The 17,876-nt window shown below is 48.6% G+C and overlaps 1 long non-coding RNA gene across 1 annotated transcript; it reads right to left on the bottom strand.

The window, feature by feature from the left end:
• Positions 1-4,443: 4,443 nt before the first annotated feature.
• On the bottom strand, positions 4,444-16,396 carry LOC141053983 (uncharacterized). The gene is made up of 2 exons (XR_012221323.1): positions 16,321-16,396; positions 4,444-4,826 (listed from the first exon to the last, which is right to left on the bottom strand). It is a non-coding gene; the product is annotated as an uncharacterized lncRNA (long non-coding RNA).
• Positions 16,397-17,876: the final 1,480 nt, after the last annotated feature.

The raw sequence follows: 17,876 nt of genomic DNA, 5'->3' as shown, positions 1-17,876 counted from the left end.
GTAAATGCACTACTCCCATCTAAGACTTGGGGGCACAACAGCAACATTGATAGTGAGCCGGGACTCAGGAGTAAGGAGTCCCCGAAGCAGGCTACAGCTGTCTGCCGTATAAGTAGAGTTCTTGGGAACATCTGTCAGGAGGCACTCCAGTGTAACTCAGTACTAGGAGTACTTCACACTTAAAGGCGCTATAAGAGGAGACGTTCAGAAAGGCACATGTTGGCAGAGTGTTGGAAGGGAGCATTCCATCTGGCCTGGAGGTTGACTGAGTCCCTGACCCGGAGGACACAGCACGGAGGCAGGCACCTGTGTGTACTACGGACTGTGAGTAAAGCTTTGGAACTACAAGCCCTGGTGTCCTCCAGTCATTCTTGTGCCAACGCACCCAGCACCAGCTCCTACACCGCCTGCACCTCTCCTCCACCATCTTGTCTGCAACACACCACCAGCCCCAGAGGATCTGCATGCAGCGTCAGCCTAACATCTCACTTGCCGAACACCACAGGTGGCGTCACGAACTATCCCATTAACTACATTCTACCATTCAATCTCCCCTTTTTACATTGGGTGCCCAGGGCCATGGACCGGGTCACCGCTGCTGTGACACATCCCGCTGACACCGGCCCGGTACCGAGTACCCCACAGCCCTGGGAGGGCGACCCAACTTTGGCGCCACCAACAAGATGACGAGACCCGATGCCATCGGGTTCTGTGTGCCTAAGACTTAAAGTTTTTGAAAATGTGCAGAAGACCCAATTTAATAGTCTGTAAAATGAACATTAAAAATGGCCGTTGGCGTGGTGAAGAAGGGCGTGATAACATGGGTGGTCCTAAGAAAAGACCGCAAACTGTCCTGGGCCTCCCCTGCCTGAATTGCTATATAACGGCGACATGGCCAACCCCCCGAGGGGCTCGTATACTGGCTTGGTATGGAGGAGTTGGAAGAAGACGCCCCCCCCAGAAGGAGGAGTGGAAGCCAGTGGCGGGAATGGAGCCGAGACAGGAAGGAGAACGCCAGAACGCCATCTTGGAAGGAGACGGGAGGAGGCCTGTGGAGCGCAAGGAGGTTATGCTGAATCTCCCCGGCGCCATGGCTGAAGGCTCCAACCCAGTGTCCGAGATGAACCGCCAGCAGCTGGAGGATGAAATATCCCAGCTGACGCACCACTTGCAACTGAAGCAGGAAGCGCGATGGACTTTAAAGCTGAGCGCGCCCAGGAAGGGCCTACATCTGCGGTACCCGCACCACTGGTACCCGCCGCTGCTGCACCGGAAGCTTTCCAGGCAGACTCTATGGAGCCTGCGCCCGCTGCCATACCACCGGCAGCATCCACTGTCCCCTCTCTGCCGGTACCATCGGAGGAGTTGTACAAGGCCCTGGGAGCCGAAGTTGAGGAAGAGAAGCTCCAGTCCGGACCTAACGCGGCCGCGCAGGTCCCTCCAGAGACCCCTGCAGACCCGGAGCCGCCTTTGGCTCCACCGCCATTCCCGGTATCCCACCGAACAGCACCCGCTGCCACCATGCCTGCACCGGAACAGAGACCGCACCACCAGGAGGCCCCAGGTATGTCTGATGCCCCTACACCTGGGAAGGCCCTGGGGTGTACCGCGGTCGCGGCGGCTGGCCAGGTCGTGTTGGATCTGGTCTGGGACCGGGATACCTGCCCCTGAGGGGAACCATCTGAACCCCTGATGGTGGTGCAGCGGTACACCACGAGCCGGGATCGGTCTCGGGAGGAACGGGAGGAAGATGAGAATTAGGCTAGCTGCCAAGTGACCATCCGACAACCGGCAGCTGAACACCGAGAGAGGGAGCAGCGAAGGTTAGCTGTACTGGGCCCTGATCTGGACCGGAAGGAGCAGATCCGTGCCGGTTGCTATGGTCCCCGGGACTCAGCAGGTTGGGGACATGTCTTAAATGTGAAGCATGAGAGGGGGTTCGGCTTCATCCATGACCCTAGCTGAATCTCCGATCTGTTCTTTAATCGGCGGGATGTGGAACCCCACTTGAGAAAAGGGCACCCTGCCAGAAACCTGCATCTGGGAGATCATGTAACGTTTACCAGACATGAGGGATTGAGAGGCTGGTATGCAATGAACGTCAGATGAGTCCCAGAGGATCTCATCAAGTCCTGCAGGCAGAAGCCGCCTACTGCCCCTTCATCCCCAGTGACCACTCCAATGGTGTTTGTGCATACTCCCACATGCCAAGCTGGATCAACACCAGTCCCGCAGCCAAGCGTACAGAAAACCACAAGCTTGACTCCGATGGAGAAAGAGTACCTGCGGACTGCCAACGCGTTTTTCACCCCAGGAAGCAGTTCCAGTCCAGAAACCCCAGGAGGGGATAACAATTAGTCAAGATGCTTCTTGAAATAACTCTCATTACCCAGGAGGGTATTTGCATCGTTGTGCCTTTTGCTTTCTATTTTTGACCATCATGCTTCAGTTTTGTTTCCCAGTTGTTGCCAAGTTATATTGGCAGCCTTCCTATTTGAACTGCAGAGATCATGAACGCTGAATGGTCCAGACCTGTTGTTGTATATAGTTTGCACCTCTTTAGGTGTTCTCTCTTGGTTTTACATAGGACTCTCTCTCTTCTTGAAGGAAGAATTACCTCAGCATAAGGACATTTCCAGACATGTTGGCCGGACCCGTGTCTATTATTTGCACTTATTGATAATGGTTAATATATTTTTGAAACAGAAAGCTAGAAAGTGATAATGCTTAATGACAGATTTTATAGGGTATAGTTGAGAAAGGACTATAGTGAATGTTTTACAAATGTAGAAATTTAGTAGATGGTATACTAAAGAAATTTTGAAGTACAAATGCCTTGAATGTGAATAAAGAGTTGAAGTTACAGGTGATGAACCAGACACCAGCGGTTGTCATATAAGAAAGTAAGAGAATGTGTAAAGTAACAGAACAGAGATGTGTTGCTAGAAAATGTGAATTGATATTGAGTTGCTTCCATAGCACTTTAAATTAGGTAACATAATTTTGAATTTAGATAGCTAGTGGGTTAGAGGAAGAACCCTGCCTAGAAGTTCTAAGCGCAAGGCCGGGGCCCGGTCCCCGAGGGTGTATGGACACTAATGGTTCTACAGCAGACACCGGTGAAGTAGTAGGCTGTAAATGCACTACTCCCATCTAAGACTTGGGGGGCACAACAGCAACATTGATAGTGAGCCGGGACTCAGGAGTGAGGAGTCCCCGAAGCAGGCTACAGCTGTCTGCCGTGCAAGTAGAGTTCTTGGGAACATCTGTCAGGAGGCACTCCAGTGTAACTCAGTACTAGGAGTACTTCACACTTAATGGCGCTATAAGAGGAGACATTCAGAAAGGCACATGTTGGAGTGTTGGAAGGGAGAATTCCATCTGAGTCCCTGACCCGGAGGACATGGCACGGAGGCAAGCACCTGTTTGTACTACAGACTGTGAGTAAAGCTTTGAAACTACAAGCCCTGGTGTCCTCCATTCATTCTTGTGACAACGCACCAAGCACCGCTACATCTGGGTACCAGCTTCTACACTGCTTGTGCCTCTCCTCTACCCCAACATCTACACTGCCCTGGGGCTACAGCTCCACCTGTGGGGAGCTTCACCATCTCGGCTGCAACACACCACCAGCCCCAGAGGACCTGCATGCAGCGTCGGCCTAACATCTCACTTGCCGAACACCACAGGTGGCGTCACAAACTATTCCATTAGCTACATTCCACCATTCAATCTCCCCTTTTTACATTGGGCGCCCAGGGCCACGGACCGGGTCACCGCCGCTGTGACACATCCCGCTGACACTGGCCCGGTACCGAGTACCACACAGCTCTGGGAGGGCGACCCAGAATGACACTGTGCCTCTGTACAACAGTGCCAGAGGTTCTTCCATGGCGATCCTGTGAGGAAGCCGAACCAGCTGTGTGTGAGCTGGAGGAAGAGGCTACAACACGAGCTGAAGAGGTGGTAGGTGGCGCTGTAGGTTGGCCTAGGTCTTCAGTGTGTCTTTGTAACTTCACCACGTGCTTAGTCTGCACATGTTTCCAAATATTTGTGGTATTGAGGTTGCTGACACTTTTCCCTCTTTTCACTTTCTGATTACACAGCTTGCATTTGACAAAGCAAATGTCATCTGCAACTGTGTCAAAAAAGGACCAGGCACTGCAAGTCTTGGGAGCGCCCGTTTTGGGTTTTGGAAGATGCATGCTCCTAATAGGTGCCGAAGTGGAGGCTACAGGCAACCAAGTCTGCCCCCTCCCTCTCCCTCCTTTTTTGGCCGTTCGGGGAATCTCTTCCTCAGAGCTGCTCCCACCACCTTCCTGTACCTCACGCCATGATGGGTCAAGGATCTCATCATCTACACTACCCTCTTCAAATGACTGCTTCTCCTGGGTAGTCTCGACAGCACAGTACGCATGTAACGAATGGAAGCGGAGGCAGATATGGTGAAGTTCACATTCGTTTTTATTTTTTTAAGTGGAACCTCGGGACCACGGTCCGGGGGCTCCGAAGGGGGCATGACTAGTGAGCCCCAGGCACCCGTAGTAAGGCCCCTCAGGCAGGGCCAGAATGGAATACCCGGAGGACACAGGTGCTACCTCCAGTTAGACCCCAAACACGTGGCAGCTGTCCCAGCGGGACCAAAAGGGATAACAAAAGTAACAGCAGAGTCCGTAATGCGCTGGGTCCTGGTTCCGGTTAGTTGGTAAGGAGTCGGTTCCAGTGACCTTCACACAGTCCTTGGACTCGGATGGCTGTAGGTGGAACGGGATGGCTTAGGCCCAGATGGTTGCTGATATAACCAGGTAACACAGGATACTGATATGCTGTGGAAACAGAGAGCATTAGACAATGCACAGAGACTGCAGATGCAGCGCAGACAGGTTAGCATGAGAACCGGATGTAGCAATGATAGATACTCGTTGCTCCGGCACTCTCCCTATGAAGGAGAGGCCAGAAATAGCAGCCAGTGAGCTGCCATTGGTTCATTTTATTTTTTGAATAATGCGCGCCGCCCCTTTAAGAAGGCAAGAGAGCGGGCGGGCGTGCCCTAATAGTCTTAGCTACAGATCTCCTCACAGGGCGCCAGGAGGAGGAGGCAGGAGGGAGGACAGAACACTGAGCAGCTGCATGAGATCCAGAGGAGGCCGGCTGCTGCCTATGTGAAGCTCGAGGTGAGTGCCCAGAACGGGGAGCAGCGGCAGTCCTGGATGCAGCGCCAGGATGGGGGCCAGGTGTAACAGCGACTGACCTGGGCGCAGCGCCAGGACGGGGATCGGGTGTGACAACGCATCAGAAAGTGGCACCTGAGTCTCATCAGATGCGTACTGAGGTGTGCTGACCATAGGCACTGGCCCACCCACCTCTTCAGATTCAGAGAGACAAAGCTGTTGCGCATCACTGCATGCTACCTCTTCTTCAAATTCTCGAATGCTGCTTGGCTGGCCCCCTCTTTCCAAGCCAAGAGATTCAGAGAAGAGAAGTAGAGATAGCTCCTGTCCAGGGCTCTCTGACTGCCTGGGCAATTTGGCAGGTGGTGAAGAGACAGATGGTTGCTCTTCAGTGCTCTGGACCTGAGAGGATGTGGAAGTAATTGAAGTTGATGCGTTAGCTGCCATCCATCCGACAACGGCTTCAATTTGTTCGTCCCGCAGCAGTGGGGTACGGCGAGCTCCTACAAAGCTGCGCATGAAGGACTGTTCCCTGGTAAAACTGGGGGATGCTGAGTCACTGGTGCCGGCAGCAGGCCCAGAATCCCCATGTCCTCTCCCTGCAGAAACTCCACGCCCACGACCACGTGCCTTACTCCCTGCCTTCTTCATCTTGGTAGACTGATAAAGATAGGCAGAAAAGTACTAAGGGCTTAGTGTGCTTATTCCTGAACAGCTGCTAACAGGTATAAGAAACACTAATTTTATAAAGTATGGACTAGACTTTAATAGGAGCTAATGTGGCCTATACAACTGTAAAGTGGAGTGTTTGGTGGACTTTATTAACTTTATTTTTTTCACAAAAAGACACTGGATGTGCCCAAAGATGTAAAACCGAAAGTATCACAAACTTTTTGGAGCTATTACAATGCAGGAAGGTAACCTACAATGCAATAGATGAGGCTCCAAAAAATAGGCTAATACTAATCTGGCTGGGGCTGCAGGGCACAAGCCAGAAAAAAGGCTCCTCTATCTACTCCTATATAGTGTTTGCAAATATTCTAGCTGGATATGGATGGAACCACATTAATAGGAGAAATCTGGAAAAATGAGCAGCATTAATGCAAAAAAGGACAATGTATGAGGCAGTGACGCACGCTGAGCGGACTACAACCGGAGGTGGCTGCAGGACACACTACACAGCGTGAGCTGCACTGACACACGGAGACCTCTCAGACAGCCGTGAACAGCGCTGCAAGGCAAAAGAAAGCTTCTTACACAGCGGTTGCTAAAGTAGCCTAGGTAAAGCACAATAAAGCAAATCGCTAGCTTAAACTGTCCCTCAGAGTCAGAACAGCAGCGTCCTGTCCCTAACTGAATTCACAGCAGAGTGAACCCAAAATGGCGGCGGCGGCTTTTATAATGCATCATGACATCATTTCAGCAGCCAATCACAGCCATGCCATTAGTTAACATGCCTAACGGCATGTGCCCACACTTCTGAGGATCCCCATTGGCTGAATAAAATCAAACTGGCTCATTGCATTATGGGAACTTCCGATTCCGGTGTTCGATATTCTAAAAGTATCGGAACTCAGTATCGGAACTCCGATACCGCGAATATCGGCCGATACCCGATATTGCAGTATCGGAATGCTCAACACTAGTAACGAGCAGTAACAAGCAGTGACGAGCAGTAAAGAGCAGTAACAAGCAGTGACGAGCAGTAAAGAGCAGTGACATGCAGTAAAGAGCAGTGACAAGCAGTGATGAGCAGTAAAGAGCAGTAACAAGCAGTGATGAGCAGTAAAGAGCAGTAACAAGCAGTGACGAGCAGTAAAGAGCAGTAACAAGCAGTGACGAGCAGTAAAGAGCAGTGACGAGCAGTAAAGAGCAGTGACAAGCAGTAATGAACGTTAACAAGCAGTAAAAAGCAGTGACGAGCAGTAAAGAGCAGTAACAAGCAGTGACGAGCAGTAAAGAACAGTGACATGCAGTAAAGAGCAGTGACAAGCAGTGATGAGCAGTAAAGAGCAGTGACAAGCAGTGACGAGCTGTAAAGAACAGTGACATGCAGTAAAGAGCAGTGACAAGCAGTGATGAGCAGTAAAGAGCAGTAACAAGCAGTGACGAGCAGTAAAGAGCAGTAACAAGCAGTGACGAGCAGTAAAGAGCAGTAACAAGCAGTGACGAGCAGTAAAGAGCAGTAACAAGCAGTGATGAGCAGTAAAGAGCAGTAACAAGCAGTGACGAGCAGTAAAGAGCAGTAACAAGCAGTGACGAGCAGTAAAGAGCAGTGACGAGCAGTAAAGAGCAGTGACAAGCAGTAATGAACGTTAACAAGCAGTAACAAGCAGTGACGAGCAGTAAAGAGCAGTAACAAGCATTGACAAGCAGTAAAGAGCAATGACAAGCAGTAATGAACGATAACTAGCAGTAACAAGCAGTAACGAACAGCAACAAGCAGTGACGAGCAGTAACGAGCAGTAACAAGCAGTGACGAGCAGTAAAGAGCAGTAACAAGCAGTGACGAGCAGTAAAGAGCAGTGATGAGCAGTAAAGAGCAGTAACAAGCAGTGACGAGCAGTAACAAGCAGTGACGAGCAGTAAAGAGCAGTGACGAGCAGTAAAGAGCAGTGACAAGCAGTAATGAACGTTAACAAGCAGTAACAAGCAGTGACGAGCAGTAAAGAGCAGTAACAAGCAGTGACGAGCAGTAAAGAGCAGTAACAAGCATTGACAAGCAGTAAAGAGCAATGACAAGCAGTAATGAACGATAACTAGCAGTAACAAGCAGTAACGAACAGCAACGAGCAATGATGAGTAGTAAAGAGCAGTAACAAGCAGTGAAGAGCAGTAATGAGCAGTAAAAAGCAGTGACGAGCAGTAGTGAGCAGTAACAAGCATTGACAAGCAGTAAAGAGCAGCAACAAGCAGTGATGAGCAGTAACGAGCAGTAACAAGCAGTGACGAGCAGTAACAAGCAGTAACAAGCAGTGACGAGCAGTAATGAGCAGTAACAAGCATTGACGAGCAGTAACAAGCAGCAACAAGCAGTAACGAACAGCAACAAGCAGTGACGAGTAGTATGGAGCAGTAGCAAGCAGTGATGAGCATTAAAGAGCAGTGACAAGCAGTAATGAACGGTAACGAGCAGTAACAAGCAGTGATGAGCAGTAAAGAGCAGTAACAAGCAGTAATGAACAGTAACAAGCAGTGACGAGCAGTTATGAGCAGTAACGAGCAGTGATGAGCAGTAAAGAGCAGTGACAAGCAGTAATGAATGGTAACGAGCAGTAACAAGCAGTAACGAACAGCAACAAGCAGTGACAAGCAGTAATGAGCAGCAACAAGCAGTGACGAGCAGTAAAGAGCAGTAACAAGCAGTGACGAGCAGTAAAGAGCAGTAACAAGCAGTAATGAACGGTAACGAGCAGTAACAAGCAGTAACGAACAGCAACAAGCAGTGACGAGCAGTAATGAAGAGGAACAAGCAGTGACGAGCAGTAATAAGCAGTAACAAGCAGTGATGAGCAGTAAAGAGCAGTGACAAGCAGTGACGAGCAGTAAAGAGCAGTAACAAGCAGTGACGAGCAGTAAAGAGCAGTGACAAGCAGTAATGAATGGTAATGAGCAGTAACAAGCAGTGATAAGCAGTAAAGAGCAGTAACAAGCAGTAATGAACGGTAACGAGCAGTAACAAGCAGTAACGAACAGCAACAAGCAGTGACGAGCAGTAATGAACAGGAACAAGCAGTGATGAGCAGTAATGAGCAGTAACAAGCAGTGATGAGCAGTAAAGAGCAGTGACAAGCAGTAATGAACGGTAATGAGCAGTAACAAGCAGTAACGGACAGCAACAAGCAGTGACGAGCAGTAATGAACAGGAACAAGCAGTGACGAGCAGTAATGAGCAGTAACAAGCAGTAAAGAGCAGTGACAAGCAGTAATGAACGGTAACGAGCAGTAACAAGCAGTAACGAACAGCAACAAGCAGTGACGAGCAGTAATGAACAGGAACAAGCAGTGACGAGCAGTAATGAGCAGTAACAAGCAGTGATGAGCAGTAAAGAGCAGTGACAAGCAGTAATGAACGGTAATGAGCAGTAACAAGCAGTGACGAGCAGTAATGAGCAGTAACAAGCAGTGATAAGCAGTAAAGAGCAGTAACAAGCATTGACGAGCAGTAATGAGCAGTAACGAACAGCAACAAGCAGTGACGAGCAGTAATGAGCAGTAACATGCAGTGACGAGCAGTAATGAGCAGTAACAAGCAGTGATGAATGGTAACGAGCAGTGATGAGCAGTAACGAACAGCAACAAGCAGTGACGAGCAGTAAAGAGCAGTAACAAGCAGTGACGAGCAGCAACGAGCAGTAACAAGCAGTGATGAGCAGTAAAGAGCAGTAATAAGCAGTGACGAGCAGTAACGAGCAGTAACAAGCAGTGACGAGCAGTAATGAGCAGTGACGAGCAGTAACGAGCAGTAACAAGCAGTGACGAGCAGTAACGAGCAGTGACGAGCAGTAACAAGCAGTGACGAGCAGTAAAGAGCAGTAATAAGCAGTGACGAGCAGTAACAAGCAGTGACGAGCAGTAATGAGCAGTGACGAGCAGTAACGAGCAGTAACAAGCAGTGACGAGCAGTAACGAGCAGTGACGAGCAGTAACAAGCAGTGACGAGCAGTAAAGAGCAGTAATAAGCAGTGACGAGCAGTAACAAGCAGTGAAGAGCAGTAACGAGCAGTAACGAGCAGTGACGAGCAGTAAAGAGCAGTAATAAGCAGTGACGAGCAGTAACGAGCAGTAACAAGCAGTGACGAGCAGTAATGAGCAGTGACGAGCAGTAACGAGCAGTAACAAGCAGTGACGAGCAGTAACGAGCAGTAACATGCAGTGACAAGCAGTAATGAGCAGTAACAAGCAGTGATGAATGGTAACGAGCAGTGATGAGCAGTAACGAACAGCAACAAGCAGTGACGAGCAGTAAAGAGCAGTAACAAGCAGTGACGAGCAGCAACGAGCAGTAACAAGCAGTGATGAGCAGTAAAGAGCAGTAATAAGCAGTGACGAGCAGTAACGAGCAGTAACAAGCAGTGACGAGCAGTAATGAGCAGTGACGAGCAGTAACGAGCAGTAACAAGCAGTGACGAGCAGTAACGAGCAGTGACGAGCAGTAACAAGCAGTGACGAGCAGTAAAGAGCAGTAATAAGCAGTGACGAGCAGTAACAAGCAGTGACGAGCAGTAACGAGCAGTAACGAGCAGTGACGAGCAGTAAAGAGCAGTAATAAGCAGTGACGAGCAGTAACGAGCAGTAACAAGCAGTGACGAGCAGTAATGAGCAGTGACGAGCAGTAACGAGCAGTAACAAGCAGTGACGAGCAGTAACGAGCAGTAACAAGCAGTGATGAGCAGTAAAGAGCAGTGACAAGCAGTAATGAACGGTAGCGAGCAGTAACAAGCAGTGACGAGCAGTAAAGAGCAGTAACAAGCAGTGACGAGACCACTCATGCATCATTAGTAGTGACTTAATCTAGAGTTAGAAAGAGAACCTGTTTGCCCATTTTAGTTAAGCAAAAACCAGAAGAAGGGCCAGCTCACCGTAAAATAGACAGTCCAGTGTGCAAGGAGCGACATTCTGACCAAACGTGGCAAAAGAAGAGAAAGAACATTGGGTCCCAGCTTCTGGTAAAAATATTTCAATCCAATCTTATTGGCAACATGTTTCGATCTCTTGATTGCGTTCCAAGCTTGTTGCCTTGTTTCGGTCTCTTGCAAAACTTGAATTCCCGCATCTTTGGCGCCTGTTACGCATCCAATAAGCATGCGGGATTGCCTGTGAGTCACTGTAATGCTGTAGCCATCTTGGTTGTGGCATTACTATGATTGGCTGGTCGTGTGACATGATCAGAGATTATGAAAGGACAGGCGCCGCCTGGCTCAGCATACTGATGCCATTGCACAGCTCTGTGACACTTTGTATTGGAGAGAGTGCTTGTCTAGGCCTGTTTGTGCACAGTATAGCGAATCAGAGGCCTGTAGTGCTAATACTGGTGCTGAAGCTGAGCCGTCATACTAACAGCCCTTCTAATGGATAATCATCTGTATCACATACAATCTGCACTCAGCTTAGGGATAGAGAGAGTCGCAGGAGCAGGGAGTGGTACAGTAGATTACAGTCTGTAGACAGGGATTAGGGCTATGCAGTCCGTTGACAAATATTTAGCCGCAGCCTTTTTTTGGGGGGTTGTGAAAAAATGGAATATGTTTTGATCCATTGAGTATTAAGCGATTTGTGTCACTTTTTTCTGTTGTATAACACTCAAAAAATTTGTTACAAAAATTTTTCTGAGTTAAATTTCTTACCCACACACTGTTCTGTGTTCTGGGGTTAACATTTTTTATATACAACATTCCAAAAAAGTGTTTAAATGTTTTGCAGGGTTAAATTTGTCACCCATACAGTATTACGTACTCAGGCGTACATTTATGTGATCTATAAAACTGAGAAAAAGTGTTACAAAATTTTGCAGGCTGATATTTATCAATTATACACTTTAATGTGGTCTTCTGTGATATCTAACACTCCAAAAAAGCGTTAAAAAAATTATCTGGATTACATTTCTCACCTATGTAATCACACTATTGCGTGGTCTGTGGTCAATTTCTGTGATAACATGTAACACTACAAAAGATCATTAAAAATAAAATTGGCTGGATTACAGTTTTCATCCATACCATATTATGTGGTTTGTGGTACTTTTCCGTGATCTATCATACAGAAAAAAAGCTTAATTTTCTCAGCCATAACATATTATGTGTTCTGCGGTACATTTCTGTGATATCTAGCACTACAAAAAAAGCATTAAAAATTTTGCTGGGTTAAATTTCTCACCCATACAGTTTTACATGGCTTATGGTACATTTCTGTGGCATATAACACTGTTGAAACATTTTTCTGGATCGAATTTGATTTTGTCATTCATACTTTTTTGCGTTTTTTCTGTTACATTACGGTGGTATTAAACTCCCCAAAAATGCGTTGATTGCTGCAGATGACCAATTTTTTTCTTTTCTTAAAAATAAATTTGGTTTCAAAAGACCGAGCAATTACAAAATGCGTAAGGCGTGTGCTATGGGTTCATGCAAAGGGCAAGGAAGTGGGGCAGGTGTGACTACACCTGTTGCTGGAGCACAAGAAACACATCCATCCACGACACAGGTTTCTGTCCCACTTTGCAGCGAGGCATGGTACACCACTTCTGAAGCCAGAGCAGTGTGAACAGGTGGTCGGTTGGATACCAGATAATGCTTCCGGCAGGCTTGGCAGCACCCCCCAGTCTTCCACACGGTCCAGTCTCACCAGCCTAAAGTCTGGATCAATTAATCCTCACCCTAATGCTCCTACCTCTCACCATATTGAGTTCCAGGAGACTAGTTATCCCACACTAGTGTAAGGAGAACTGGGTACCTGTCCTGTGCCAGGTCCGAAACTGTCGGGGCTGTCTCCTCTGTTGTCCGGGGAAAAGAGTAAGAGACCGGACAGACCGTTGCACTTGGAAGAAAGGGATGTGGCTAAGCAACAGCAGCCATCGTGCGCATGGAAGCAGCCAGTCTTAACGGAAACAGGCGGCGCGCAGTAGGGAAAGAGGAGTGCTCCATCCCTCGAGCACCGGGACTTCCCTGGCCCGTGTCCGTGAACTCCCATTGTCACCAGCGGGGATTCCAGAGCGAGAAGTGCAGTGTGCCCAATAACTGACAGAGCGAGGTGTCGTGCGCTTCGTGACCGTCAGTACAGCGCATGTGCCGCATAGAGAAAACCGACTACTGGACAGACATTTGCGGCCTACTTTGCCAGTTTATACTTACCAGCTCGCATTGGACCCTGATAGTGCTGCGGCCTTGTTTGTTTCGGCCACACATACTTATGGACTAGGGCACGGATGGCGAACCTATGGCACGCAGAGCCCTCTCAGCTGGCACGCGGCATCACCTCATCCTTGTTCTGGAGCTGCAGCTTCCTGCCTCACACATTGAGCGGCGTGGCCGTGGCTGGATGACATCATCATTCAGCTCCACGGCCGCTGTACCAGTGAGAGGAAGGAAGCTGCCGGCGTGCGGAGAGGTGATTGTGGCCACTGTGCCAGTGAAGCTGCGGTGGTGTGTGTGTGTGTGCCAGTGAAGCTGCGGTGGTGTGTGTGTGCGCACCAGTGAAGCTGCTGTGGTGTGTGTGTGTATCATTCCTTGACCAAGAAACCACAATAATGCTAGTGCATGCCCTCATCATCTCCTGCCTCGACTATTGCAACCTCCTACTCTCTGGCCTCCCCTCTAGCACTCTTACACCACTCCAATCCATCATACACTCTGCTGCCCGACTAATCCACCAGCCTCTCCCCTATGCCAAGCCCTTCACTGGCTTCCTATTGTTCAGAGGCTCCAGTTCAAAACCCTAACTATGACATACAAAGCCATCCACAACCTGTCTCCCCCATACATCTGTGCCATGGTCTCCCGCTACTTACCTATACGCAACCTCTGATCCTCTCAAGATATCCGTCACTACTCGCCTCTTATCTCTTCTTCCCACAACCGCATACAAGACTTCTCCTGTGCTTCCCCCCTACTCTGGAACTCTCTACCCCAACACATCAGACTTTCGCCTACCACGGAAACCTTCAAAAAGAACCTGAAGACCGACCTCTTCCGACAAACCTACAACCTGCGGTGATCCAAAGTCTACTGAACCACCGCACGACCTGCTCTACCTTCTACTGTATCCTCACCCATCCCCGGTAGACTGTGAGCCCTCATAGGCAGGGTCCTCTCTCCTTCTGTTCTTGTGTGTGCCTTGTTTTGTTCATGTTTATTGCACTTGTCTATATTTGACCCTTTCACATATAAAGTGCCATGGAATATATGGCACTATAAAAATGTATAATAATAATAATAATCAGAAAAAACGTCCTCTGTAAGTCATTATCTGTAACTGTGCTGTGATCTGTTATATGTTCTGCAGGACTGGTTTCTACCACTGACCATATGGCGGCAATATCCACGTTCATCTTTATGTAGAGATTATTTTCAGTAACAGCGCAGTGGTCATCTGCTGTTCTCCTACATCCCCTATTAGGGTGCGTCACCCAGTTATAATCAATGTTACCTGTTAGGGGCCCACTCAGAAGTTTGCCCCCCCCAACCAAAACCCTAGCTACACCTCTGTGTGGCACAGCTGACGGCTTGTTACAACTGTATCAGGGAAGGACAATCCTGTGGACTCCAGAACGATACATTTCACCTGAACTGATACATTGTAACAAACTTATACTGTATATGATATGGTAGAATGTTCTAGAACTTTGCATTTCGATGATGGAGGCACCCAGACCTTTGTTGCAAGGAACGTTTGCTGAATATTGGACTTTAATGCTTCCTAACGCAGATTTCTCCCCCACAGACGTAACCATACCTAACACAGACGGAAACACATTATCTCGTTGGTCAGGAAATTGAATGTTTGAGAAGCAAAACCAAGTCATTTACAGAAAGTGACGATCTGTGGATCTGGGATTTCCCGCTTTGGTTAGATTGCTATTCAATGGAATTTCTGTATCTGGAAATAATAATAAACTGTAGAAAGTTGCTTTGACTCTGAGAGAAGAGGCTGGAATCTCATCATGAGGATCAACTAGGGCGCTGCCAGCCTCCCCTGTAAACGGGAGAGGAGGAGGGGGAGCCTGAACTATAGGAGGAGACCCTGGGAGAGGCATTACAGGGTTCCACAGGGCAGTACTACTGATATCCTTTCATCAGAACAAGCATCCCAACATTAGAAATCCAAAAAGCGCCATCACATCCAGGTTTCTAATCAGAGTCATCCACCAAGATGATTATCCAGACTGGAACCTCAAGTGGAGATCATCAACTATAAGCTATAAGGCATACTTGCTAGTATAAGTTAGCATCTGGGAGAGGGACGGCTTGTGGGGCACCCCTTCCAATATTCACCACTTCAGTACCTTGACCTTTTTACTTGATCCTTATTGTTCTCCATAAGGTTTTGGTGGTACCCAGGAGGTTTGCTAACGCTTCTGGACACCCAATGGGATCTTCCCTTTTTCCTTGAGCTTCTATAATGCTGAGACACTACTCATGGAAAAGCTGTGGGAAATGGTTGTCAAGAAGTTCAGCATCAAAACCAATAGAGTTGTTCATATGCAGAGGGGTAAGAGGTCAGAGTCTAAGGTCAGAATTTCAGGAAGATAGTGAATCAAGACAAAGGGGCAAGGAAAACGGATGGTCAAAGGCAAGGTTCAAGGTCAGGCAACAAAAGATCAGGAACACAACACTGGAAAACAAGGCACACACATTCACCACCAAGCTAAAGCTATCACTGGCAATAATTAGACACTTGGTGCAAAGATATGGCTGGTAGTGCAATAAGAGACAGCGCTGCTGTCGTAGAATTCAAGATATCTTTATTGCCAACGTGTTTCCTGAGCCAGTCCCAGCTCACTTCATCAGGGCATGTTCCTCACTTGCCCTGATGAAGTGAGCTGGGACTGGCTCAGGAAACGCGTTGGCAATAAAGATATCTTGAATTCTACCCCAGCAGCGCAGTCTCTTATTGCACTACCAGCCTTCTCTTTGTACCAAGTCCTTGGACCTCGTGCAGACTGCTGCAGCTGTTTTATGCGATTATAGGTGTTATGACTCTCACAACTCTATCAGGTGAGCCTTAAGGCCCTTTTACATTTAGCGATGCACCAGCGATCCGACCAGCGATCCCACCCGGTCAGGATCGCTGGTGCATCGCTAAATGATCGCTAGTGAGCTTTCATACAGAAAGATCTCACAGCGATGCAGCAGCGACGCAGCGCACGATACTTACCATTCACACACAGCGATCCTGGCGTCCTCCCGCCCGCGTCCAGCGTCGCTCGTCGTCACAGCAGGAAGTCTCAGCAGGAAGCGCCCGACGAGAAATGGAGCCGGACATTCTCGCGCGATCAGCGATGGACAGCGGGGGAGCCGGTCGGAGGTAAGTATCACACATAGTGATATCGCTAGCAATATCGCTATAACGTCACAAAACCAGTGACGTTTTAGCGATATTGCTAGCGATATCGCTTAGTGTAAAACCCCCTTAACATTTGCTGTGCACTCACCTACTTTCCATACAGACCTACGCATTGGAAGTGCCCTGTCTCCCCCTTTTAATAATTAGACACTGACAGCCAGCAGCTAAATGGCCAGGAAACCACAAAGAATTTGAGACACCCGGAAGAAACCCACCACCCCCTGCCCTGATTTGGCAGATGGGCTGTCACTCACAATACTGACAGCTCAGCACACCCTTGATTCTTATAGGGCATTTGAGCTGTCACTGCATTCAAGACACAAAGAATGGTGGAATCGTGACGGCCAACGAGTCATTATCGGAGACGAGAAGTATGATGGCAGTGGATCCCATCTGCTGTGCCTTCATTATGCTGATTAGTGGGGGCCCCAATGTTTCCAAAACATACAACACTGATGTCCTATCGAAAAGAAACTCCCTGTAGGAGACGCACTGAGCTCTTCAAGTCTTGAAGTCTGGTCTCCTACAGCGAGAGATCAGTCCCAGGTTTACTAGCAGAGAATAATACATCTGAAGATTTACTCAATGATGAAGGATCAGTCTCTTAAAAACTTCACTTCAACTCTACAAATAGTCTTACACTTAGCTTCCTCCGTTTTCTCTACTGAGCTTATATGCAGAGTTATGTGTCTCCATAGTTACAGACTACAAACAAATCCCATGTAGTCTGATCATACAACCCTGTGACCCCTCCATCTGCTGCTGTATATAAGATATGCGGAAGAATCTGCAGAGATACTGTAGGAACACAGTGCTACAGGAACAGACTACAGAGGGCTGCAGGATCAGACTACACAGGGCTGCAGGAACAGACTACACAGAGCTGCAGGAACAGGCTACACAGGGCTGCAGGACAAGACTACACAGTGCTGCAAGATCAGAGTACACAGGGCTGCAGGAACAGACTACACAGCTGCAGGAACAGACTACACAGGGCTGCAGGATCAGACTACACAGAGCTGCAGGAACAGACTACACAGAGCTGCAGGATCAGACTACACAAGGCTGCAGGAACAGACTACACAGAGCTACAGGAACAGGCTACACAGGGCTGCAGGACAAGACTACACAGTGCTGCAAGATCAGAGTACACAGGGCAGCAGGAACAGACGACACAGGGCTGCAGGAACAGACTACACAGAGCTGCAGGAACAGACTACACAGAGCTGCAAGATCAGAGTACACAGGTCTACAGGAACAGACTACACAGAGCTGCAGGATCAGACTACACAGGGCTGCAGGATCAGACTACACAGGGCTGCAGGATCAGACTACACAGGGCTGCAGGAACAGACTACACAGAGCTGCAGGATCAGACTACACAAGGCTACAGGAACAGGCTACACAGGGCTGCAGGACAAGACTACACAGTGCTGCAAGATCAGAGTACACAGGGCTGCAGGAACAGACTACACAGTGCTGCAAGATCAGAGTACACAGGGCTGCAAGAACAGACTACACAGAGCTGCAGGAACAGACTACACAGAGCTGCAAGATCAGAGTACACAGGGCTGCAGGAACAGACTACACAGGGCTGCAGGAACAGACTACACAGAGCTGCAGGAACAGACTACACAGGGCTGC

Source organism: Dendrobates tinctorius, unplaced genomic scaffold, assembly GCF_039654945.1.
Source record: "Dendrobates tinctorius isolate UK_male_01 unplaced genomic scaffold, ASM3965494v1 ptg000173l, whole genome shotgun sequence".
Classification (NCBI taxonomy): domain Eukaryota; kingdom Metazoa; phylum Chordata; class Amphibia; order Anura; family Dendrobatidae; genus Dendrobates; species Dendrobates tinctorius.
The sequence above is the reverse complement of the archived record's forward strand: the minus strand, read 5'-3'. Positions and strand labels throughout refer to the sequence as shown.